This window comes from Bombina bombina, chromosome 5, assembly GCF_027579735.1.
Source record: "Bombina bombina isolate aBomBom1 chromosome 5, aBomBom1.pri, whole genome shotgun sequence".
In the NCBI taxonomy this organism is placed as follows: domain Eukaryota; kingdom Metazoa; phylum Chordata; class Amphibia; order Anura; family Bombinatoridae; genus Bombina; species Bombina bombina.
In genome coordinates, this window is record NC_069503.1 from 647,789,118 (window position 1) to 647,816,861 (window position 27,744).

The following is a 27,744-nucleotide window of genomic DNA, read 5'->3' on the forward strand; positions in this document are numbered from 1 at the left end:
CAGTTATCAGGTTCGTGTTCCACAAGGAGGAGCCCGCACTTAGCGTGTATCATGCGCGGGTTAAAACTAGGTACCTAGTGTTAAAACAGAGAAAATATCTTAGTTTTTGACAGGACAAACAGCTCACTTCCTTCAACGCGTTTCACACGTTATGTTGGGCTTGAAAAATTTTGGGGGGGCTTTTTTATTTTCATAGGGATTACGTATACATTTTTATTTTTGAATTTTTTTTTATTTTCTGTAATGTTAGACTTTTTTAGATGATAACTTTAAAACCAGTGAAGGCGAGTATGCAAATCTTCTTACTGATGTTTCTATTGCTTCAGTATGTAACAATCTTGATGTAGTGCTACAGCCGGACAGCCAGATCCCTTTATTATTGGGTTAATATTTATATCATGCTCTGCACAGCTTTAGGGGGAGTCAGACTGACAGCATTTACCCCACTCTTCAGAAACAGCTGGCATAGCCGTAGTCGTGAGCCTGCCGGACCCGAGTCTTGTCAGGTTATTGTCTTGTGTGATTGGTATCCCTGCTCACAGTTCCAATGCGTAATGGATGCCATTTAGAATCCTTGCAGTTATCAGGTTCGTGTTCCACAAGGAGGAGCCCGCACTTAGCGTGTATCATGCGCGGGTTAAAACTAGGTACCTAGTGTTAAAACAGAGAAAATATCTTAGTTTTTGACAGGACAAACAGCTCACTTCCTTCAACGCGTTTCACACGTTATGTTGGGCTTGAAAAATTTTGGGGGGGCTTTTTTATTTTCATAGGGATTACGTATACATTTTTATTTTTGAATTTTTTTTTATTTTCTGTAATGTTAGACTTTTTTATTTTATGTAATATTAGCTTTTTCTATTTTATATAATTTTAGCTTAATTTAAACTTAGTTTTTTTATTTTTAAAGTTATGTTAGGTTTTTTATTTTAATTGTAATTTAGTTTTATTTTAATTTATGTAATGGAGTTACTTTATGGGGTGTTAGGTTAGGGGGCTTAGTGATTAGTTATTTGCGTTGTGGGCTTTGTCAGTTTAGTAATAGATTTATTAGCATTATTTCGTTGTGTGGGTTTTGCGGATTAGGGGTTAATAGTTAAATAGCTAGTTTGCGATGTTGGGTTTGGCGGAATTAGTGTTTAAAACTTTTATTAGGTAGTTTGCAATGTGGAGGGTTGTTGGTTTAGGGGTTAATACTTTTATTATTAGTTCTGATGTGGGTTAATGGCAGATTAGGGGTTAATATACTTTATTAGTTATTGCTGTGGGGGATTGCAATTGACAGTTATAGATATTGTGCATGCGTTACGTGTTTGTTATTTTCAGGAGGTATTTAGATATTGCGCATGCGTTAGGTGTTAGTTAGTATTTTCAGGGAGTTATGGTGCTCATGAACTCAGTGCAAGGCTTGCTGCGCCTGCCTATGTGTGGCGAGGTGAAAATGGAGTAAAATTTCTTTATTTTCCGAGCACAAGTCCTTGCGCTGAATATGTGATACCGATTGACGACGCATTTCTATGTTAGCTTATGGGAGCAAAAATAGCGGCCACCAGGTGAAATATACGTGCCGCATTTAAATGTTACGCCGTATATGTAATACCGAAATCGCGTAAAAACCGGCGGTGCCAGCTTTTGCGGGTGACACTGCATATGTAATGGAGCTCATTGAGGGACTATTGAATTGTGTTGAATGTAGGGTTAATGAATCTAGACCATATATTGATATACACAACTAAAATAGTGTCTGTAAGTATTTCCGAGTATATTTCACATATGTCAGCTAATAGAATCATTCCAAATTGTCTTGAAATACTTTCAGGCATCTCAAAAAGCCCAGTTTTGCACTTTATTAGTACCCTTTGTGTGTTGAATTTGATGTTTCCATTTTGTTGTCAAAATAAAGTGCAACACCTGTAGTTGGGAGGATTGTGCAAGCATTGTATGGGTGATATTCCCACTATCGCTTAGAACTTGAAAGACACAAAACCATAATACACAGTATTGGAAAGACTAGAGCAACCACATTGCTACAAACATTGTTGCAAACACTGAAGACATATAATATCTGCATAATATGCACACACGAGCCTCCTTCAGTATGCTCTCATGAAAAGGGGTTACGTTTCAACAAAGTATACAGCAACAGAGGTACATTTGATAATAGAAGAAAACTAGAAAGTATTTTTTTAAATATATGTTCTATAATAATTATTATTACTATTGAATTTGTTTTAGTGTGTATGTGTGTGTGTGTGTGGGGAGGCATTTAATCCTCCGAGGAATGTTGCACCCATATGTTTTTTCCTTACTGAGTGGCATCATATATAAAAAAAAAATTTACCTAAAAAAAATATATAAGGTTTTTTAATGTTTCTCTTTATGCAAAACTCCTGTTATTTTGTTTCCTGGAACTCTGCCGGGAAAGGTGTCTATTAATCTGAATGCTATTTATATATTTTGTGAAGCGAAGACAGAAAAAGTACCAAGTCAGATTGTGATTTTAGTTAATGTAACTGTGAGTGAGTGAATTAGAATTTAGGTTATAAATCGATTGGTTTTGCTACTAAACACATTCATCATTGACAAATTTATATTCACGCATTTTCATTTTCTCTCAGACAACAAGAATGTCCTTAATCACAAACAGTACCTGCGTAGAATTGTACAGTTACACACTATGGTACATGACTTCACCACATCCATTATAGTAATTGAAAATAGATAAAGTATGTAATTCCCATCTTTGTCTTGTTTAACTAGCTTCCCACTGGTATACAGAGGTGCAAACAGTTCCAATTAGACATTATCCAAGATATATGAGACCTGTTTAATTAGCTGAACAAAAAGAAGCTAGAAGCCCTTCCTGTCAATGAATACAATTTTTTTCTTAAAATGTATAACAAAGACACCGTGGGCATCTAAATTAAATACCCAGTTGGTTTCCTCTACTTTACTGGGCATTGTTTGTAGAGTATGACACTTTTGCTTATCTTTTCTGGGTATAATTAATTTAATCAAAGCAAACTAATTTATTTAGACATTCCTGAACTCATTTATTTTATATTGCTTATAATGTTAATGGATAGTTACACACATCTTTGAAGGCCCTTAGCTGATATTTGTTGGATAAATAAATTTGCAGAGCTAAATATTAATTATTCTCTATCTAAAGTTTAGAACCAATTCATTAATGGAAACATATTTGTAGTGTTTTATCAAACAAGCATTATGTACCTGAAATGCCATCCCCATCAGATTAAAAGGCAAGGGCTAAACTGATATTGTGAAAATGAAAGCATTCATTTTTGCACTGAATTTATTTCTGTATTTTATTTTATAATTATTGATTTTATAAATTATAGATAGTTAAAAGTGAAACATGATAGTACCAGTAAATAATTTAATACTAAAATATTTAATTTTGAAAAAATAATAAGAAACTGCATTAAATCACACACTCTTTAGAAAACTATTTAGTTTATGAAGACACCTGTTATACTTATAATGAACCATTTCTTTATAATTCTGCTCACTAGATAAAAGGATCATATTATGAATATTTGGTATAAAGATTGTTCACAGAATCAAGCTTTCTGTGCAACACGTTAGAGCAAAAGTTTGATAACTTGATAGGTTGACACAAAATAAAGCACACAATATGAAATATATAACTTTAAAAGCATATTACATTTGTTAAACATTATAACAGTGTTTCTCAGGCCAAATTTAAAGGGACAGAGAACACTGTGAGATTGTAATATAAAGGGCCAGATTACAAGTGGTTTGCTAAATTGGGTGCAAGCAATATTAGAGCTCCCCTTTGTAAAACCAGTGCACAATAATGTGCACTGGTATTACAAGTTAATCGCATTGCGATAGAGCATTGCGCTCATGAGAGCACGCAGCAAAGGAGGTATGTAGCACAGCGATGGGCAGCATTTTTAAATATATATGTATATGAATATATACATATATAGTTATGTGTTAATATGTGTATATACACATATTAACACATAACTATATATTTATATAATCATATACATATATATTTACATTGCAGTCAATGGGAACACACAGTTCCCATAGACCACAATGTAAAGATGTTTGTTTTTTTCTAACACCCTACTCCCACTAACATCAGATCTAATCTCTGGTTAATTTTCAGAGTGATAATTGCTAGCGCGAGGTTGTGGTGGCAATAACCAGCCACTTGTAATGGCTGATTAATTATAGTGCTCCCGCAAACGGGCAAATTTTCCCATTTGAGGGAGCGCAAAAATTTAGCGCTCTACTTGTAATCTAGCTCAAAATGTTTAATCATACGTAGTGAAAAAACTGTACAAAACACTTTGGGCAGAAGTAGAGCGTTAATTTTAACGAGATCATAATATTGCAATATCGCGATCGCGTTAATGTACAATCATATACATATATATTTCTAGGGAACACACAGTTCCCATAGAACACTATGTAAAGGCACTTTTCAGTGCTGTTTTTTTCTAACACCCCTCAGCTGCCACTTTTAGCCACTTATTACTGCTTTTGCAGTTACTTTATTAAAAAAAATGCTACCATTTTTATTTTTAAATAAAAATTACTATATTGAAATTTAGGGCCAATTGGGGCACTTTTAGAAAATTAACCAGAGCTTGTGGTAGCAATAACCAGCCACTTGTAATGTTTGGCTATTTATTGCGTGGTCGCAAACAGGCAAAGTTGTGATGAATTAGCGCTCCCCTTGTAATCTAGTTCTAAATTTGTCACTGTATATCTCGATTGATTATGATGAGTAGATTTGCGTAAATTTTTCTTTTGCTATATGGTCATTTTTAAACTTTCACATGTAATGTTTTATACAATATTTATTTCTAATGTTTGTTAAAGTATCGTTTCCAATTATTTATAGTTTATATGGGTAACTACACAAATAAGCATTGTTTCTGTTTAAACTCAGTGATATTAAAATGTTAAAAATTGCCTTGACCTGTGGGCAAATTTTGCTCTAAAATCTCCAGTCCTAAATATACCCCATATTTAGTATCCTTGGGAATCTACTTTTGAAAATGATATTTCATGACTAGAATATTTTGAGTCTGGGGACTTCTGAAGAGCTCCAAATGATATATTGGCCCAGTAAATTAATCTGGCAAAATTGCAGTTCTGGAATCTGAAATGAAAGTGCTGAAATTCATTCTATAAGTGCCCAATAACCAGCTCAAGGTGTACTGGGGTGATACTGTGCTCATGGGGGGTTTCAAAATGCAAATATGGAGTTTGTATAGTAATAGGATACTTAGTACATGGAGCCCATCATGTTTGTAAAATCTATAACTAAAATTTGATTTGTGTGTAATAAATAGCTATTTTTGTTCTTTGAAACCCCAACCCATCAAAATGGGTTGAGTTTATATGGAAACAAGATTTCCTTATTTTATCACTTTCTGTACACATATTTCTTTATTTTATTTCTGTTTGTATACCAAAGCCCAATACTTAAAGAAAACAATTGAAACAATTGTAATTTCTTCTACTGTAGTATTTTTTTTTTTTTTTTTTAGCCAATACTTATGGACATGAAACCACATTTTTTATTTCATGATTCAGATAGAGCATGCTTGTTTAAACAACTTTCTCATTTACATTTACTATTATCACATTTTCGTTTTTTTCTTGTTAATTTTTGCTAAACAACTATTATTTAAGCTCAGGAGTGTGCATGTGTCTGGATCACTATATGGCAGCAGGTTTGCTACAATGTTAGCCATTTGCAAGAGCACTAGAAGGAAGAAAAATGTCCTGCTATGAAGTCTTCCTGGCACCTACCTAGATAACACTTCAACAAAAAATACTACAGTAACCAAGCAAATTTTATAATAGAAATAAATTGGAAACTTCTTGTATGCATTGAGGCCCATTTATCAAGCTCCGAGTGGAACATGAAGGGCCGTGTTTCTGGCGAGTCTTCAGACTAAAGACCGCTGCTCCATAACCCTGTCCGCCTGCTCTGATGAGGCAGACAGGAATCACCACAAATCAACCCGATCGAGTACGATTGGGTTGATTGACACCCCCTGCTGGCGGCCGATTGGCCGCGAGTCAGCAGGGGGCGGCGTTGCACCAGCAACTCTTGTGAGCTGCTGGTGCAATGCTGAATACGGAGAGCGTATTGCTCTCCGCATTCAGCGAGGTCTTGTGGACCTGATCCACACTGTCGGATCAGGTCCGCAAGACCTTTGATAATTCTGCCCCTTTGTCTGAATCAAAAAAACTTTTTTTAGGTTTCATATCCCTTTCAGTGTAGAAACTTTCAGTATTCAGTATAGGTAGGGATACCACAGGCAAATGCCGAAATAAAGGTACTGTAGCTATTTGTAAATAATTTAATACACTCTTCAGGTAAAATGGGCTATTGGAAACAAATTAAAGGGGAGACAAATTTAGGGTAAACTGTCGCTTTAAATGACAAAACTTATTAGTTTCAACATAATTATCCACTCTTGTTAAGTGCACCCATACCTATTATATACCAATTGGTAACAGACAATCAGGCATTTCTATATGAGAATATAAAATAACAATAAATAGGAATTTAATATTGAAAAATTGGGAAAAATTAAAAAAAAAACCCCTCCAAATAAATAATCTTGCCTTGATTCTAGCAAATGTAAGTGTTATTGGCTTAATGCTAACATTTGTTATGTTTGGATTTCTTTGAGCTTGCTCAATAGCAGGGATAGGCAAGGTGTCCGTACATGGACACTGGTGTCTGTGACTGGCCCTTGCAGTGTCTACCGCCCGTTTTGCGGAATGATGGAAGTCAGAGCAGCCAGTTTAATGACAGTGGAGGGCCCTCTAGTGGGCCTGTAACAAAATTAAGGGATAACTGAGTTAAAGTCTGGAGTTTGCTATGTGTATGTTTGTTACTTTGTTGCAACCGGAGGGGCAGAGAGTATGCTTAACTTTATAGGTCCTGGTGGCAGTGGTTCCAGCCTCTTTTCCTGCTTCCAGACTTTGAGAGGATTTTTCCGCCCGCCTGCCCCCGTTTGGAAGCAGAAGCTGGCGGCAAGGTGTTCAAGGTGGCTTAATGGTAGGGCTATCCCCTGGTGTGAGTAAGTTTAGTTGAATCAGCTTTAATTTAGACCTCCACCCTTATCCAGCGGGTTGTATGACAAGTTGGTAGGGGCCACTCTCCTGGGATGGTGGTTATTGTTGCCCTAGCTAGGTGGTCGGTCATAGCCCTGGAGCGAGCAGTCAGAATGATGAGTGATGACCTTGAAAATAGGAGGGGTGATGCCCACTAGGTGCCAGCCTAGGGGTTCCCCTCCTTGACGAATTGCTGGCCGAAGATCTCTAAACTAACATCTATTCTCTATGCTAGGGAGCATGAGCAATCTGTGATACGCTGCAGGTACCGAATGGGGCTTTGTCCGGCTGTCGGTAGGGGTTAGTAAGTGGTAAAGTGTCGCCAATGGTTTAGAACTTGAGTTAATGAAAAGTTGCCTAAACTATTAAATAGTTTGATAAGTTTTCATTTTAATAAACGTTACTGTGACCAGACTTTTTCCCAATACAGTTGTTGTGTTTTATCTTATCCCTTAAGAAGCTGCTGTTCTGTTTGTACTGGGACCCCAGTGAATGTTTTAGCAGCAAGGGATCTGCATGCTGAGACCACTCAGGGGAGAGTGAAGGGATAAAACAGGATTTCTACAGGGAATAGCTATAGGAGAGCTGGTAACAATTCTGCCCTGCTTGTACTAAGGGGGAATTAAGTCCTGCTTCACGGCAGATACATATTTTATTTATACATGCTGATGGGCAGTACATGAAAAGTGCTGCCCATGCTGTCTGGATCATTAATGTGCTGCAGTTGGGGATATCCAGTGAGGGAGAGATTATAAAGAAACTGCCCTGACTAGTTAATTGGTGTCTGTAATGAAGCATAATATAGGGCAGCACTTTTCATGTACTGCCCTTCTCTACCACTTCTGATGGATGGCTATTTCACCATGCATCCACTACTCTATCGGTAAAGAAAGTGTTTTTTAATGTATTCAATTTGAAATGTACTTTGGTGTCCTTCACTAAGGTCTGTATTTTGGAAAATGTCTGCCACAGCCTTGGTTTGTGTCTATCTCTGCTCAATAGCAGTCATCCAATCCAAAACTGCTATGCAAAAGTTAATTATTTTAGAATTTAGATGCCCCAGGATGTTTACCTAGAGGTATTTTGACACCGTAGTTTTAGCCCTTATATTGTCAAGGGCAGATAATAATACTAAGGGATAAAAATACAATTATAAAAAATATAATTTTATTAATTAAAATTTACACATACACACTTTAATTAAATTCATTTAAATGACAAATTTTTTTTATCAAAAAGCGCCAGAAAATAAAGTCACACAAGCTCCTTCTCAAAAGGGCGAGATCTCCCAACCAGATCTCAAAGGAAGGATCAGAAAAAATGCCAAAAAAGAGCGCTACAGTATCCCTGCTGGGTATATGTTGCTTAAGGTGGTGTCCCTGATGTATATTGACGTTTAATGTAATATCATAGGAAAATATTTGTGAAAAGACTTAATATGTATATCGTACAGTATATAAAAGTTATTTAATGAACAATATTCTAAAAATACAATAAGTGGATAAACAATGTTTAAAACTTACAATTCATTATAATACAATATAAAAATACATTAAAATATAATATCTAATATCTTGGAAATACAAATATAGGCAATTTAATGAAATTATATAAAATTATATAAAAGTTTAATACATGGCATTTAATTATCTAAATTAGAAAAAGGATACGAAAGGCATAGTTCATGCGATTCCGGAAGAAATAAATATATATTCCTGGCAAATTTGGCCAATGAGAGCTATAGACAATGTCCAGATAAATGTCCAAAAGTTATAAATCCCAAAAATCCTATCACCATTATAATTGGATTAACCCCTAATCTGCTGCCCCTAACATCACCGAACCCTACATTATATTATTAACCCCTAATCTGCCGCTCCGGACACCGCCACAACCTACATTCTATTTATTAACCCCTAATCTGCTGCCACTATAATAAAGTTATTAACCCCTAAATCTAAGTCTAACCCTAAACCTAACCCCCCGATCGGGGCAGAAGAGGTCCTCCAGACAGCAGAAGGCTTCATCCAGGTGGCATCTTCTATCTTCATCCTTCCGGAGCGGGTCCATCTTGAAGACATCCAACGTAGAGTATCCTATGCTGTCCACGGTTGACAACTGAATGAAGGTTCCTTTAAGTGATGTCATCCAAGATGGCGTCCCTTGAATTCCGATTGGCTGATAGAATCCTATCAGCCAATCGGAATTAAGGTAGCAAAAATCCTATTGGCTGATGCAATCAGTCAATCGGATTGAACTTCAATCCAATTGGCTGATCCAATCAGCCAATAGGATTGAGCTTGCATTCTATTGGCTGATTGGAACAGCCAATAGAATGTAAGCTCAATCCTATTGCCTGATTGGATCAGCCAATAGGATTGAACTTCAATTCTATTGGCTGATTGCATCAGCCAATAGGATTTTTCCTACCTTAATTCTGATTGGCTGATAGAATCCTATCAGCCAATCGGAATTCAAGGGACGCCATCTTGGATGAAGTCACTTAAAGGAACCTTCATTCAGTCGTCGGCCGTGGACAGAAGAGGATGCTCCGCGTCGGATGTCTTCAAGATGGACCCGCTCCACTCCGGAAGGATGAAGATAGAAGATGCCGCCTGGATGAAGCCTTCTGCCATCTGGAGGACCTCTTCTGCCCCAATCGGATGAAGACTTCTGCCCCTCTGGAGGACCACTTGTGCCCGGCTGGGTGAAGACGGCTCAAGGTAGGGTGATCTTCAGGGGGTTAGTGTTAGGTTTTTTTAAGGGGGTTTGGGTGGGTTTCAGAGTAGGGTTGGGTGGTGGGTTGTAATTTTGGGGGGGGTATTGTATTTCTTTTTTTACACGTAAAAGAGCTGATTACTTTGGGGCAATGCCCTGCAAAAGGCCCTTTTAAGGGTTATTTGTAATTTAGTATAAGGTAGGTAATTTTGTTTATTTTGGGGGGATTTTTATTATGTTAGGGGGATTAGATTAGGTGTAATTAGTTTAAAAATTTGTCATTTCTTTTTTATTTTCTGTAATTTAGTGTTTTTTTTTCGTAATTTAGTTTATTTAATTTAATTGTATTTAGTTGTAGGTAGTTTAGGTAATTCATTTAGAGTAGTGTTAGGTATAATTGTAACTTAGGTTAGGGTTTATTTTACAGGTATATTTGTATTTCTTTTAGCTAACTAATAATTATTTAATAGCTATTGTACCTAGTTAAAATAAATACAAAGTTGCCAATAAAATAAAAATAAATCCTAAAATAGCTACAATGTAACTATTAGTTATATTGTAGCTATATTAGGGTTTATTTTATAGGTAAGTATTTAGTTTTAAATAGGATTAATTTAGTTATTATTAGTAATTTAATTTAGATTTATTTAAATTATATTTAAATTGGGGGGGTTAGGTTTAGGGGTCAATACATTTAATATAGTAGCGGCGACGTTGTGGCTGGCAGATTAGGGGTTAATAAATGTAGGTAGGTGTCGGCAATGTTAGGGACGGCAGATTATGGGTTAATAAAATGTAACTAGTGTTTGCGAGGCGGGAGTACGGTGGTTTAGGGGTTAATACATTTATTAAAGTGGCGGCGATGTCCGGTCGGCAGATTAGGGGTTAAACATTTTTATTATAGTGTTTGCGATGTGGGGGGGGGTAGTATTTGCGATGTGGGGAAGCCTCAGTTTAGGGGTTAATAGGTAGTTTCTGGGTGTTAGTGTACTTTTTAGCACTTTAGTTAAGAGTTCTATGTTCCGGCGTTAGCCCATAAAACTCTTAACTACTGACTTTTAAATGCGGTAGGAGTCTTGACAGGAGAGGATCTACCGCTCACTTCTTCCAAGACTCATAATACCGGCGTTAGGCAAGTCCCATAGAAAAGATAGGATATGCAATCGACGTAAGGGGATTTGCGGTAGCCTCGAGTCGCGAATGAAAAGTTAGCGGTACACCTTTTCCCTTTCAGACTCGTAATACCAGCGGGCATTATAAAGCAGCATTGGGACCTCTGAACGCTGCTTTTTAAGGCTAACGCAGAACTCGTAATCTAGCCGAATGTCTTGTCATTTGTTTTAATATCATGTCTTATAGAGGTAAACAAAAAGTGCAAGCAGAAGTCAGGTTAATACTCAGTTAATTATATCATTACAGGTACATACAATCAGCTTGCATAATTTTTCAAAAAAATTACATATAGAAACATTGGGCCAGATTACGAGTGGCACACTTACAGTTATTCGCAAGCGATATCAGGTTTATTGTGGCTGTTTGTGCATGTTGGAAGGAGTGCTCATATTAAAAGTTGAAAGTAAATGCTAACGCGTGAGCGCAATCGTGATTTATACTGATATGATTACCATGGACCTCAGAACTCTGGTTAAAGGAAAGTTAAATAAAAAAAAAAAGTCTTCCATGATTCAGATAGGTCATACAATTTTACACGACAAATTTACTTCTTTTATCTAATTTTTGTAATAGCTAGCTGCTAATTGGTGGCCGAACTTATATGCCATTTTCATTGGCTTACAAATGTGAAGTAAAATGTATCACAGAAGTAAATTGGAAAGTTGTCTATCTGAATCCCTTTAACATTAACAATACATTGAAAAGTACAGAAACACTATCTAATAAAAATTATAGAATAGAAAATTGCACAAAAATGTTATAATTGCTCAAAAAATGAGGTCTCAGGTGTTAGAAGAAAAAACAGCCAGGCAAATAGCTTTAACATAAAGATACATACATACACATGTCTAAAAAAAAACCCGATCGTTTGGGGTTGTTGTTTCTCTTATTCAGAGAAGAATTGCCTGGTATTTCGGCGCTGGACTGTCATTGGGCAGGGTCAGACTGATATGCTACAGGATATTTTTTCTCTGTGAAGGGGTATAGTGTGCTAAAAGAACGCGCACCCTGAGTTGCAATATAAATGAATAGTCATGGAAGTTATTCCGGCTTTTGTTCTATCTCAGGAGTGCTGTTCTCTCTCTTCTGATATATATATCATACCTGTATGTGCTCCAAAATACGTTGGTGTGTATTTTATTACAAAATAATTTTTTTTCGCATTTTTATAGTAAAATAACTGCACCAGGCAGTTTTTGGGGGCTAACGTTGGGGGTTGTAGGGTGTTACACAGTGCCTTTATATTGTGTTCTATGGGTACTGGGTGTTTCCAGTAAATATATTTGTATATGCCTATATACATATATATTTATGTGTTAATATGTGTATATTAATATACATATATAATTACATTTGCTGCCCATCGCTGCGTGATTTATCCCCTTCGCTGTGCTAGTTTTCATGCCATGTCTCACGTCATGAGAACATGACTCCAACTGGAGCCTATGGAAGCCCGCTCTCGTGAGTGCAATTCTCACATTCGTATCGCTCTCATCTTATAATATCAGCGAACATTAGCGTGCACTAGTATAACTCAGTGGAGCGCAAATATCGCTTTCATGAAAGCGATATTTAGAGCTCCACTTATAATCTGGCCCTGTATTTGCAGAATGTACATTCCTATTGCAGCACTTAAAAAAATATGAGGGTAAAAGTATTTTTTTATCAGAAAGTGTTAATATGAGGGTAACAGTATTTTTTTTAAATGTATTTTTGATGTATTTTGTACAACTTTTTTGAGTTAACCAGAGCTCTGAAGTTGCATTATTCCTTCTAGTTAAAATCACATTTGCTCATTTACTTTCAACTCGTAATACAAGCGGTATTTAACTTTCACGAAAATGGGCACAAGAACCCGATACTGCTCGAGCACCACTCACAATCTAGCCCTAACGAGCTAAAGGTATAGTATATCATTATAATAATATAGGCCCTTTGTTAGTACATTACCATAATGATCGCCATCGGAATGGTACGTTTTTATTTTAGGGCTCTCTCAGAGTGGTGCTAATTTAATCACCAAAATACTTTTTCTGTAATAGTTTTAACAGTAAAAAATATTTAATAAAAAATAAAAAAATAGAAAGTTCTAGACCCTAAAAAAATAGAAATCAGTGCATTCATTTTGTAATGGGAGATCCACTAAACCTTGAGTGTTAGAGAGGGGATATAATCCATGATGAGGACCTAAGGCTACTGACATTTTTCTCTTATGACCCACAACAGCAAGAGCTGATTTAATGCATTGTGCTGCCTAGGTCCAAGAATTAAATGATACCCCATTACAGTCTAAAACCCATCCATAATCAGCAGACTGAAAGAACAGAAGATAGTTCAGCAGATTTATTTATTTTATGCAATTGTACAATTACCCATGAGAGTACAAAAATAAAACACTATTATCCAAAATATGTATTTTTGATGTGTTTTGTGACTTATTTTTATCTTGCATAACAGTTAACCAGAGCTCTGAGGTTGTGGTAATCATTCTAGCGTAAATCGTGATTGCGCTAACCTGTTTGTATATATTTTTAATTTGTACTATGAGTGCTCCTTCCGATGGGCACAAACTAAAGCGATAAATCCGATATTGTTTGTGCAAAACAGCACTGTACTCGTAATCTGGCCCTATATGTGCAATTCAAAAACAATTCATAATTTTTAGAGAGAAAAGTGTTATCTAAGGGTTCATTCACAATCCTTTAAAAAAATGGATCTAATGGGTTTTCAACAGAAAATCACCATTAAAGTTAATATGGGGATTTTTGTAGATTAGTCATTAGAGCATTTTTCTAAAAGATTGGGATCGGCCTCTAAATTTGTTGTAGTTTTAAGAACCACATAATAGTTTAATAATAGTTTCTCCAGGATAAAAATGGAATTACATTTTCTCACTGTGGCTATTTTAATAAATCTAAAAAGCATGGCACAAACATACACACACATACAAAAGCAAATACAAACCCACACACACACACATACACACAAGCACATATACACACACAAGCACAAACACACACAAGCACACATGCACACAAGCACATACACACAAACACACACACAAGCACATACACAAAAACACACACACAAAAACACATACACACACACACAAGCAAGCAAACACACATACACATATAAACACAAGCACATACTCACACAACCAAACACACATGCACAAACAAAAGCAAATACACTCACACACACACATACAAACAAGCAAGCACTCAAGCACATACACAAGCAAATACACACACACATGCGCACACACAAGCACATACACTCAAACACACACATGCACACATACAACCACAAACACACACACACACACAAGTGCTTGCAAACACACATAAAAAAATATTTACACCAACAAGCACATGCACACACATACATAAACACACAATCACATTCACACTTAAAAAAAACAAACAAAAAAACTGTAGAAGCCATTTAGAAACAATCACTATTTGTTTGGATGAAATTCAAAATGAGTACTTAAATATTTATGCAGGATGATTTGGCATAACAATAAAATAAATTTTTCAACAGAAGAATGAATATACTGTATATTATTACATAAATGTCCTAAAGCTAATTAAAACTAAAGTATAGACAATAATTTGAAAAGAGAAAAGAGAAAACATTAAATATATAGCAAAACATTATTACTAATAGAATAACATTAAACATGGGGAGCAACAGGAATCATTACATAGATTGAGTAATACAAACTTACACCTAGATTACGAGGTTTGCGCTACAGAGAGTGCAAAACAAAAGCAACTAAAGTTGCGTTATTTCACCCTCCATAGCACTGCCATTACAAGTTTTTGAAAAGCCGCCTTGTGTTATGCTCCATACCACACAAAATAAGAGCGCTGCTTTGACGTGCTTGTGCACGCTTTCCCCATAGACATCAATCACGGAATGAAAAGCTCCGTAACGCAACTTCATTGATGTCTGTGGTGCCCCCAACATCGCTGACACCAAAATAAATGTATTAACCTCTAATCTGCCGCTTCCGATATCGCTGCCACTATAATAAAATTATTAACCCCTATTTCCCCGCACCCCAACATCACCCACACTATAATAAAGATAGTAACCCCTATTCCACTGCTCCCTGACATTGCCACCTTTAAATTAAGTTATTAACCCCTAAACCTCTGGCCTCCCACATCACTGCCACTAAATAAACCTATTAACCCCTAAACCGACAGCCCCCCACATCCAAAAAAACTAAATTAAACTATTAACCCCTAAATCTAACAACACCCTAACTTTAAATTAAAATTACAAGATCCCTATCTTAAAATAAATAAAAACTTGCCTGGGAAATTAAAAAAACCTAAGTTTATACTATAAATTAAACTAACATTACTATTATACTAAAATTAAAATAACTATCAATTAAATAAATTAAATAGCACATTAAAAATGTAACAAGGGGGGGTGGAGCCTATGCTTGGAGCGGCTGGATGTGTTGTAATGAAGCTCCTTATTATATTTCATTAAACTGGGTCTTTTTGGCTACAAACAAGGAGAACTCACATATTAAGACTTTTATATTTGAAAGCTAAAAGTGCCTACATATTTAGTCAGAAGTTTAGAAGCAGATTATTGACACCCTCACCTATGTTTTCCAAGTACGCCACACATGAATTTTGCTTACTAGGTCATCACTGAATTGTGGATAGAGAATTGCGTGGCGGGGGCTGCGGCACGTACCCCCCACCCAAGTTTCTGGGGTAAAAGGTATGCAGATACTAGTGCCGGGACAAACCCTCAATTTAAAGAGCACAACTATCAGTGAACTACACTCTTGAGGATACTACTCCTAGCGATATAAGAGGTAAGGGGACCACAAAGATTTATGGAGCAACCTAAACAGAGTCCAAAATGGCAGCTATGCTTCAAGAGTTAGAGGCGTCTACACTATAGATGCTTGATAACCATTTCCAGATATCGGAACAGGAGCTGTTTCTGCTACGGCCCATTGCCTCTAACTGTTTTAACTGTTCCTCTCCTGAACTTGACCATCAGCGCATCCCAGACTGGGAACCTACCATTGAATCCTTCATCGCCAAGTCTGAGAAATCTGAAGAGACTCCAGTGATAATTGAGACGTTGAGACGTGAGCCTCCTCTGGCCACAGAGTTTGAAGATACCGTGACTACTGCTGGAGCTTTTTTTGGGACAAGTACAACTTCGGAGCAGCTTAGCTATCCAACTAAAGTGGGTTTAATTCTGCTGAGCGAACCGGTAGGTCGAGAGCTGAGAGGGCATCCTTGGCACAAAACCCACAGAGTGCTATTATCAATCCCTAGTAAGGCACAGGAATGTGGTAGCACTGACCTTAGTACCTCCATGCAGCGTGTTGTTCAACTTTATAAGGGACTTTTGACATCAGTATCTGTCTCATGGTTGCTCACTGGCGTAATTAGTGTCATGGATGATGATCCGGAACTAACAGAGCATTCTTATTTGCAGACCGCAGTCTGGGATATTAGTAGGGACAATAAAAGACACTTTGGCTCTTTCAGTTTCCCATGCTGCTTCACAACTGGTATAGGATGAGTATTTAACAAGGACACCAGCAGCAAAATCATATCCTACCAGAGACTGATTGTGCTGATGGCAGCTAAGCCTGATATTTGGGTGACTACTAATAACAATGTGGGCTAAGTACATGATTTTCCCCTTTTTCTTTTTTTTCTTTTGCTCAGACACAAAGTTTAAGAAAACATGCAAAATTTCAGATATTGTGGAACCCTCTGTGCTTACAATTACGCATTCACATAGAATTGCTATTGAAGCCCACAGAATCTGAAGTTCATACCCCTTTGTTTTGTGAGCTATATTATGAGGGTAAATGGCTGAATGTTTGATATACTAAACCGTGAGTTTCACACTAATATGATCTAAATATGTTAAGCATTTCTGTCAGACTATCCAGTAGTTACTTGCTATTACTTTCTCCTAGAGTTAATCATTAACAAAGCTGGTTATACCATAAGTTTGTTATTAGTACTGCATTTGCTTAATTTATTGTTGTTATAGAGTAAAATATATTGCTTTATTTCAATGACCGTTAATACAATTGTAAATGGGTGCTTTTCACTATTTAAAATGGGTCCCTAACTGCTTTATAAGGAGAGGTCCAAAATGTACTTAAATGTGTTACACTATATTCCTTGCTAAATATCGGATGGCCACATGTGATAGATTTATTGCCATTGGTGACCGAGACGGCATGATGCACTTTGCCTTGGTCAAATATGTAGGGCATCCTATTGCTCTAACTTGATGGGACTCTGGCTTAGTATTTTAAGATAGATGCCACTGATATTGTACACTAATTGACCCTCTATGACCCTTAAGATCAGCCACAATAACTGTACTTTCTTCTACATAATATCTAGCCTGTTAATCTTATGGAAAGATTTCCTTTTTGTCCCCCAATTTTACCTTTGCCAGAAATGTTACTGCTAAAAGCCTATACAATAGTCTCACCACTGCCTAATGGTTCTTATAATATAGTTTAGATATAGTAGGTGGTCTGGTTTGATGGTATGCTCCCCACTCCAATAATGGTTTACTTATATTTTAATTAATATTGGATCTCTGGGATGCAACATATGGTTATAATTTGTGGACGTTTTGATGGTTAACCATATTGGTTCCACTAGCACTCCTTTAGACTCTCACTCCCCCTTTATATACTCTCCATATATTATAGTTGAACATCATGATCTACTATACATTTGTTAGTTTGTCTTAAGCTAAGATATCTGTTTGTTTTCATATATATTCTCGAGTTATTTACATAAACATATTGAGTTATATACAGACCCAAAAGTGGTCTACTATATCCTACCTTCTAACAATACAGGAGGACAAGGTTCCAAGAGTGACCCAACATAATACAAAGTGAAGGTTTCTTTAAAAGAAAAATCCTGAGGTTCTGCACAATAGTCCATTTTATGATTTTGATTGTTTTAAAGCAAGCTCTCATGTGCACTTAACTATATTTATACAACATGTACTGCATTGTAATGTTTCTATACTCTGTATGTTTAAGAACCTCAATATAAAAAAAAAGTAAAAACAATTTAACACTACTAAAAAAATAATAATGTACAATTACAAAAAATAAAAAAATACTATATTACAAAAAAATTAAAAATTAAATTGCAAAAAATAACAAACAGAATTATTCAAAATAAAAACAATTACACCTAATCTAATAGTCCTATAAAAATAAAAAAGCCCCTCAAAATAAAAAACCCTAGCCTACAATAAACTACCAATAGCCCTTAAAAGGGCCTTTTGTAGTGCATTGCCCTAAAGAAATCAGCTCTTTTCCCTGAAAAAAATACAAAGACTGCCCCAACAGTAAAACCCACCACCCAAGCAACCCCCAAAAATTAAAAACCTAACTCTAAAAAAAACCTAAGCTACCCATTGCCCTGAAAAGGGCATTTGTATTGGCATTGTACTTAAAAGGGTATTCAGCTCTTTTTGTTGCCCCTTAAAGGGCATTCAGCTATTTTAAGAAAAGCCCAAACCCTAATCTAAAAAATAAACCCATCCAAAAAAAGTTTAAAAAAACCTAACCCATGACGATCCCCTTACAGTTTTTAAAGTCCGAACATCCATCCTCCAGGCGGCAAGAAGTCTTCATCCTGGCGGCGAGGTTTTCATCCATTTAGGCAGCGTCTTCTATCTTCATCCAGGCAGCATCTTCTATCTTCATCAGCTCTATCCTGAAGTCATTCTGTGCTGAGCATCCTCTTCATACGGTCGCCACCATATACTGAATCTTCAATGCAAGGGAGCCTTTTCAAAATGGCGTCCCTTGCATTCCTATTGGCTGATTTGATTTTTGAAATTCAAATCAGCCAATAGGATGAGAGCTATTGAAATCCTATTGGCTTTTCAAATCAGGCAATAGGATGAGGGCTCCTGAAATTCTATTGGCTATTCAAATCAAATTGTTTTTATTTTGGATAATTTCGTTAGTTATTTTTCGTAATTTAGTGTTTTTTATTTTTTGCACTTTAGTAATTTTTTATTTTTTGTAATTTAGTATTTTTATTTTTTTAATTGTAGATTTTTTGATAGTATTGTTAGGTTTTTTAATGTGTAATTTAATTTATTTAATTTTTAGTTATTTAAATTTTAGTATAACTGTAATGTTAGTTTAATTAATAGTTTAAATGTAGTTTTTTTTATTTTATTTCCCAGGTAAGTTTTTATTTATTTTAAGATAGGGAGCTTGTAATTTTAATTTAAAGTTAGGGGGTTGTTAGGTTTAGGGTTTAATAATTTAATTTAGTGTTTTGCGATGTGAGGGGCTGGTGGTTTAGGGGTTAATAGGTTTATTTAGTGGTAGTGATGTGGGAGGCAAGAGGTTTAGGGGTTAATAACTTTATTTAGTGGCAGCGATGTTGGGGAGCAGCGGAATAGGGGTTAATATCTTTATTATAGTGTGGGCGATGTTGGGGTATGGGGGAATAGGGGTTAATAACTTTATTATAGTGGTGGCGATGTCGGGGTGCAACGGAATAGGGATTATTACATTTTATTAGTGGTGGCAATGTCAGGAGCGGCAGATTAGGGGTTTATAAATTTATTATAGTGTTTGCAATGCGGGAGGGCCTCGGTTTAGGGATTAATAGGTAGTTTATGGGTGTTAGTGTACTTTGTAACAGTTTAGTTATGTGTTTTGTGTAACAGTTTTGTTGCGCAAAACTCATAACTACTGGTCTCAGATTGCGGAATGGTTTAGACTGTAACGCAAGCTTTTTAGCCTCACTGCAAAACTTGTAATGGCAGCGCTATGGAAATCCCATGCAAAAACATCATTTTTTTTTTAGTTTTTATTGAAGTGACATTTCAAGGGCAATCTTCCCTTGCTCCAGTATGATATGTAAGTCTTTTAACTTTGTGTAGCCACACTACAGTGTGTGCCATTCTATGTATGCATACATACACACGCACCTTTGAAAACTTTAACATGGGATCAGTGGGGCAATGTATACATAGACAAACTGATGGTTTTATTACTCTCACTAGCATTTAATTAATTACTATGGGCCAGATTACAAGTGGAGCTGGTATTACAAGTTGACAGCAATGTGAACTCGAGTTCACGTTCGTATAGCTGGGAAGTATTGTGCTCATGAGGGGGCCTCATTCTGATGCCATCAGAGATAGCACAGAACCAAAGTGCAGTGAAAGGAGTAAGTCGCTCAGCGATGGCAGCAATATTAAATATACATGGATATTATTATATACATATATATAGCCTAAGCTATAGATGTAGAAACAACCTATTTTGTAACTCTTCTTTTATATAAATATTTAAGCTACAGGTGTAGCAATACTATAATTTTAATGGACTACTGTCTTAAATATATCAAAAATATTTTCTATATAATAAACTACAGATATAGCCACACTCTATTTGGACAAACTAATGTCCTTAATAAATAAAACATTTCTTCTCTTTAAATTCTGTCTACTTTAAGTATATTTCTTTATATACAACATTTTTAGTAAAACAGGCATCACTTCCAGTTATTAATTTTCCTTGTTCTTGTCCATCTACTATGACCTTAACTTTTACATCTGTAGAGCTTTTTACTCATGAAAAAGCTACATATAACTGTCCAGGGCTAAAAACTGGCTCTGCCAACTCTTTCTAAAGTTTGTCCCTGAGCTTTGTTAATGGTCATAGTGAATGCTAATTTAACTGGGAATTGTCCATTCCAGAAGGAGCCAATTCATTTAAAAACTCAACTGGGTAATTATCCCTATCTTCCTGTGATTCATCATCAATGGAATCTGTATGTAGTAAGTAGAGGTTTCACCTTTTAACAAACTCAGAACTTCCTCATTGAATTTATCAACATCACTATTTTTTGGACATAAAATGGCAATTTTTGAAAACTTAAAAGCATCATAATCTTTTAACTATTCCCCAAAAATCTCCTTTACAATGGAGTCTTTGCAGATCATTTAGAACGGAATTTGAAAGATGTCTTCATGAAAACCATGCTCGTTTGTCAGTAGTCCATCTCCAAGCTTTAAAAGCCAAGAGCTAAACTCTGGATCAACAGATCTGACATTATTAGTCAGCTTAAAAAGTTTAAACTTATGCCAGAGTGGATTAAATTTTATGCTGGCTTCAACTATAGCTGATCTACTTCCGTGTGCAATAACAGAAAGAGATTGTCTAAAATCACCTCTGAGCAGCATAGTTTTGCCTCCAAAAAGTTTGTTGTTTTTCATCAACTCTTGAAGAAGATTGTTGACACATCTGAGTGCATCACTGGAAGACATGGTTGAGTCATCACAAATAATAATCTTTGCACTACTGTAACATACCTGTACCTTTAAATCCTATATACCTCCCATTCTCCTCTCTCCCTTTAAATTTCCACTTCCTGCTTATCCAAATAACTTGATTATTGAGTATACCTTGTTCATAGCATTGCTCTCTAACTCTGAGAGTTGTTTTTGCTTACTGAACTTTGTTACCATTGAATCCCTGGAAGTTACTTCATCTGCACACAGACGATGTCTGTGTACAACCAACTCTCTATTTCCTATTGTTACCAGCAGTCCGGAATTCATCTCCTCCTCTCACAGATGCTGTCTGTGCACCTGCAGCTTATCTATTTCACTTACACGCTGTTCAGTCTCTCACAGACGCTGTCTGTGCACCTCCAGCTCAAATCATTTCACCTGCACGCTGTTCAGTCTCTCACAGATGCTGTCTGTGCTCAATCATATCATCACATTCGGCTTCTCTGGTCTTACCGCAAGTACTTTGTATAACAAACTGCCTTGTCAAACCTTTTACATATTATATCGAAACATCTAATAATGTACTGAACTATATATACAACGCAAATCAATGTGTTTAAACCATTACTTCACTACAAGAGTTATTTCAGCTAATTATTATTAGATTATCATCTATAACTTTATTATAAACCTGCTTCTTAAACTGAAAGTAACTTACTCTGACTTGACATTGTCAGTGAGTAGTTTTCAAAGTGAAACTTTGTTTCTTTCTGTTCAGTATCACGGCTACATTTCAGGCACTTGCTCATTAACCAGTTCAATAGAATTGTTCTAGTCTGAAACAATATGTTGATTCGTGACAGAATAATCAAGCCTTAAAAATCTGTGTTTATTTTGTTGTATTCCTTTAAAACATACGTGTGTGTATAAAATGGATCCAGCAGAACTAACTACACAGCTGAACACACTGAATCAAAAAATTGATAATTTAGCCAGAGGTCTCACTGAAGTACAGGCAGAAAACACAGTGCTAAAAAATTTAATGAAAGACTTAATGTCTCCTAAAACTCACAAATCTCCTGAACCCCACGTAAATTCCCCAAAGATTTTCACTGGGAAACTGAATATAGAAGTTTTAAAAATTCTTGTAATTTATTATTCACAATGAAACCACATATTTATTCAACTGATAGAATACAAGTTTGCACTACTATTTCTTACTTATATGGGGAACCCAGAACTTGGGCTGATCGATTTTTTGAGACAATTTACCCTATTTTGAATGCAATTGTGGATTTCTTTTCTGCTATGACAACACTATATGAAGATGTTAATAAACAGTTAAATGCTGATAATCACTTAAGAGCCTTAAAACAGGGGAAGAGGCCTGTTGAGGAATATATTACAGAGTTTCAAATGTGGTCAGCTGATTCTGAATTTAATCAGATCAGTTTAAGAAACCAATTTAGGTTAGGCCTCGCTGAGACTTTAAAGGATGAATTATTGCGAATAGAGTTACCAAATACCTTAGAAGAATATATTAAATTAAGTATTAAACTTGATTGAAGGAATTGTGAAAAAAACAGAAAGACTTTCATCTGAACCTTACACAAGAAAACTTACAGCTTCTTTTTCAGAAAACCTATTTCAAGCTACACTCCTATGGAGATTGGCACAATTAAAGGCCCATTGTCACAGGAAGAAAAATCCAGACGCCGCATGGCAAATCTATGCCTATACTGTGCAAGTAAGGATCATCTGGTTTCCAATTGCCCAATCCTAGGCAGACAAAAATGGGTAAGAATTTAAATATAAATTTACTTAAACCTAATATTCCTTTATCACATGTCTCATTGAGTTTATCATTACAGTGGGATCAACAACAACTCAAGATTGAAGCAGTAATAGACTCAGGAGCTGGGTTATTCATGGATCATACATTTGTCTCAGTTAATAAAATACCCATTGTTATGAAACAGAAACCTATCCATGTGAAAGTTATTGATGGTACCTTAAATAGAATGGCCCTATAACACATCACACACTCCCTCTTCTTGTATCCACTCCTGAAGGACATACAGAACATTTACCATTTGATATTATAGATATTATACCCACTTCTTTATATTCCGTAATACTTGGCTACCCATGGTTGTCCAAACACAACCCAGTCATTGATTGGAAATAAAATAGGGTTACCCTCAAATCCCCTTATTGTTAAAGCACTTGTTATCCTCAATTAAAGGGACATAATACTCATATGCTAAATCACTTGAAACTGATGAAGTATAACTGTAAAAAGCTGACAGGAAAATATCACCTAGGCATCTCTATGTAAAAAAGGTAGATATTTTACCTCACAATCTCCTCAGCTCAGCAGAGTAAGTTCTGTGTAAAAAGTTATACTCAGCTGCTCCCAGCTGCAGGTAAAAAAAAAAAATTTGAATAAATTAACTGCAGCCAATCAGCATCAGCAGTGCTGAGGTCTTGAACTCTTTTACTGTGATCTCATGAGATTTGACTTAACTCTCATGAGATTTCATAGTAAGCTTCCTTTAACCTGAATAGGGAAATAATATGAGAGTGCACGAGGCTCATCCCCTTAGCTGTCCCAGGACAGACATACTAATATGCTGCTTAGAAATCCTTTACAATGGGATGTGGCTACTGAGGAACTTTTGAGGTAAAAAATCTTTCTTTTTTACATAGAGATGTTCAGGTGATATTTTCTAGTCAGCTTTTTACAGCTATACTGCATCACTTTCAAGTGTTTAAACATTTGGGTATTATGACCCTTTAAGTATTTCCAACTTAAACATTGTCCTACCTCAAGAGTATGAGGATTTGTCGGAAGTGTTTGACTTAAAGGAAGCAGATGTTCTGCCACCTCACAGGATATATGATTGTCCGATTGATATTAAGCCGGTGTCTCAGATTCCTTTTGGGAAGATTTATCCCCTTTCTGAGCCTGAATTGAAACACTTGAGACAATATTTAGACAATAACCTGAAAAAAGGTTTCATAACACCCTCTACCTCACCAGCAGCATCAGGTATCTTCTTTGTTAAAATCAAGGATGCTACTTTAAGACCAATAATTGATTATAGGTCACTTAACAACATAACAATTAAAAACCGTTATCCACTACCTCTGATCCCAGAACTACTAGAGAGATTAAAAGATGCCACTGTATACACAAAACTGGATCTAAAAATATTATTAGAATTTGAGAGGGTGACAAGTGGAAAACAGCTTTTCGGACACGTTATGGACTTTTTGAATATAGGGTAATGTCCTTTGGTTTATGTAATGCCCCTGCCACATTCCAGTATTTCATCAATGATATCTTTAGAGATTTGATGGATACTTGCATATTTATTTTCCTAGATGACATTTTGATATATTCAAAATATATACAAGAACATATAAAACATGTTTGTTGGGTTCTAACCAGGCTGACAGACCACAAACTTTTCACTAAACTTGAAAAATTTAAATTCCATGTTAACCGCATTAAATTCCTTGGATACATAATCTCCTCCAAAGGAGTAGAAATGGATCCTGATAAGATCTAAGCAATCCTTAACTGACCCGATTCAATACAGTAAAGGCTCTACAAAGATTCTTGGGATTCTCAAATTTTTATAGTAAATTTATCCTCAACTTTTCTTTGATTGTTAAAACTTTAACAAACTTGACAAAACAAAACCAAAGGTTTACTTGGAATTCAGATGCACAATTTGCTTTTGATGAACTCAAATTTAAATTTTCTACAGTTCCTGTATTACATTTACCAAACCCACAACATCAATACATACTTGAAGTTGACGCATCAAATACAGGTATAGGAGCTATACTTTCTCAAAGATCTAACCAGTCTACTCCATTAAATCCCATAGCATTTTACTCAAGAACCCTTCAACCAGCAGAAACCAACTATTCAGTTGGAGACAAAGAGTTTTTGGCTATAAATAGTGCTTTAGAATCCTGGTGTCATTTGCTCAAAGGAGCTTTACAACCATTCCTGATATTCACTGACCATAAAAACCTAGAATATTTAAAGAAAAATACAACACTATCTTCCAAACAGGTACGCTGGAGTTTATTTTTTTGACAGGTTCGATTTTCTCATAACTTACAGACCAGGATAAAAAAACATGAAGGCTGACACCCTATCTCGTGTCTCTGAAGTTATACCTAACTCTAATCTTCCAACAACAGTTATACCAGCTGCAAAGTTTCTTGCCACTTTAACTACATTGTAGATGGGTATACTAAAATCTCTTGACTCCAATACTGATATTACTATAAAACTCCAATGGTTTATACTATCATGGAGACTATCTATATATTCCTTCAGAACTACGTCATTCCATAATGGCACATTTTCATGATTCTCTTTTAGCAGGTCATCCAGGAATTAAGAAAACAATTGAACTGATCTGTAGGTCTTTCTGGTGGCCTCATATGGATGATCACATTGAAGAATATGTAAAGACATGTCATATCTGTTCCAGAAACAAATCTGAGTGTAAAAAAAGGTTTGGTTTACTTACACCACTTCTAATACCAGAGACCCTTTGGACAGTAATCTCTATGGATTTCATTGTTGAACTGCCTCCCTCTCAAAAATGTAATACAATTACAACCTGTTACTACCCCAATCGTTTGAGGTCTATATGGCCTTCATTTTTGGAACCGGGAGATGGAAGAAGATGATTGTTCTGTCCTCCTACTTCAAATTTGTCAGAAACACAAGTGGCTGTCTCAAAACAGTCTGGACAGAAGATAGATCGATCGATAGGATAGATAGATATACATAGATTGATAGTTAGATAGAATCGACAGAAGAAAAATACATAGATTTTTTTAGATATATAATTACCCTGATAAAGTCTAATAATTAAACATGCGGTCTTGGACCCAACTAGGTTGTGTTAAGTAGTACTATTCTTCGCACTTTCAGCCATGTAACTCCCCCTATTGGTGGAGGTCTATATGGCGGTTATGATTACCCTGACAAAGTATAACAACAAGACACGCGTTCTGGGACCCATGGTAATTTTGTTGTGTTAAGTAAAACTTTTCTTATCACTTGAATCCCTCTTACTCACCCTTTTGTTGGAGTTCTATATGGCCTGCATGATTAGCCTGACAAAGTATAATAAGAAAACATCTGGTCTGGGACCCATGGTAACTAGGTTGTGTTTAAGTAGTACTATTCTTAGAACTGTAATCCCTGTTACTCCCCCTATCAAGGGCAGTCTATATGGCCTGCATGATTACCCTGACAAAGTATAACAACAAGACATACGGTGTTGGACCCATGGTAACTAGCTTGTGTTAATTAGTACTTTTCTTAGCACTTTAATCCCTGTTACCCCCCCTATCGGGGGAGGTCTATATGGCCTGCCTGATAACCCTGAAAAAAATATAATAATAAGACATGCGGTCTGGGACCCATGTTAACTAGGTTGTGTTTTATGTAGTACCATTCTTAACACTTTAATCTCTGTAACTCCCCCTATTTGGGGAGGTCTATAGGGCCTGGATTATTACCCATACAAAATATAATAATAAGACATCTGCTCTGGGTCTTGACCCATGTTAACTGTTGTGACTGTGACAACAAATATGATTGGTGTAAATATTTTGAAAGTAGGCCTGGCACACAGGCTGGCAGGCAGGAGAAAAGTGCAATTCAATGGCACGAGCAAACTGAGGATTAAGATCAACAATCAAAAATTTTTTAATTTTAATTAGTAACAATACTGTGACAACAATTATGATTGGTGTAAATAGTTGGCAAGACGGCCTGGCACACAGGCTGGCAGGCAGGAGGTAAATGCAATTCAAGGACACTAGGAGACTGAATACTGACAGTCAAAAAAGTGATGATTGACAATTTTTGCAATACTGTTAAAAGAAATATGATTGCTGGGAATAATTGGCTAGGTGGTGGTAACTGATGAATCACAAGCGATCAATTTGTAATTTTAAAGATTAACAATACTTTTACAACAACTAGGATTGGTGGCACTAATTGGCTAGTTTGTGCCTGGCACACAGGCTGCCAGGCAGGAGGAAACTGCAATTCAATGGCACTAGTAGACTGAATATTTGCAGTCCAAAAAATTATGATTTTTAATTTTTTTGATACTGTTACAAGAATTATGATTGGTGCCACTAATTGGCTAGTTGGGCCTGGCACACAGGCTGGCAGATATGAGTCGTGGATGGTAGGTAGGGCAGCAATTTAACACAGTATGCTGTGTAAGGGACAAAAACACAGGCCTGATAGAAAATTAAGTTAGATTACACTAGCAAAATATTTTAAAATTTTAGATTTTAAGATTAAAATTATGTTAAGAAGTGCAATGCACATATGAGTGGTCGCAC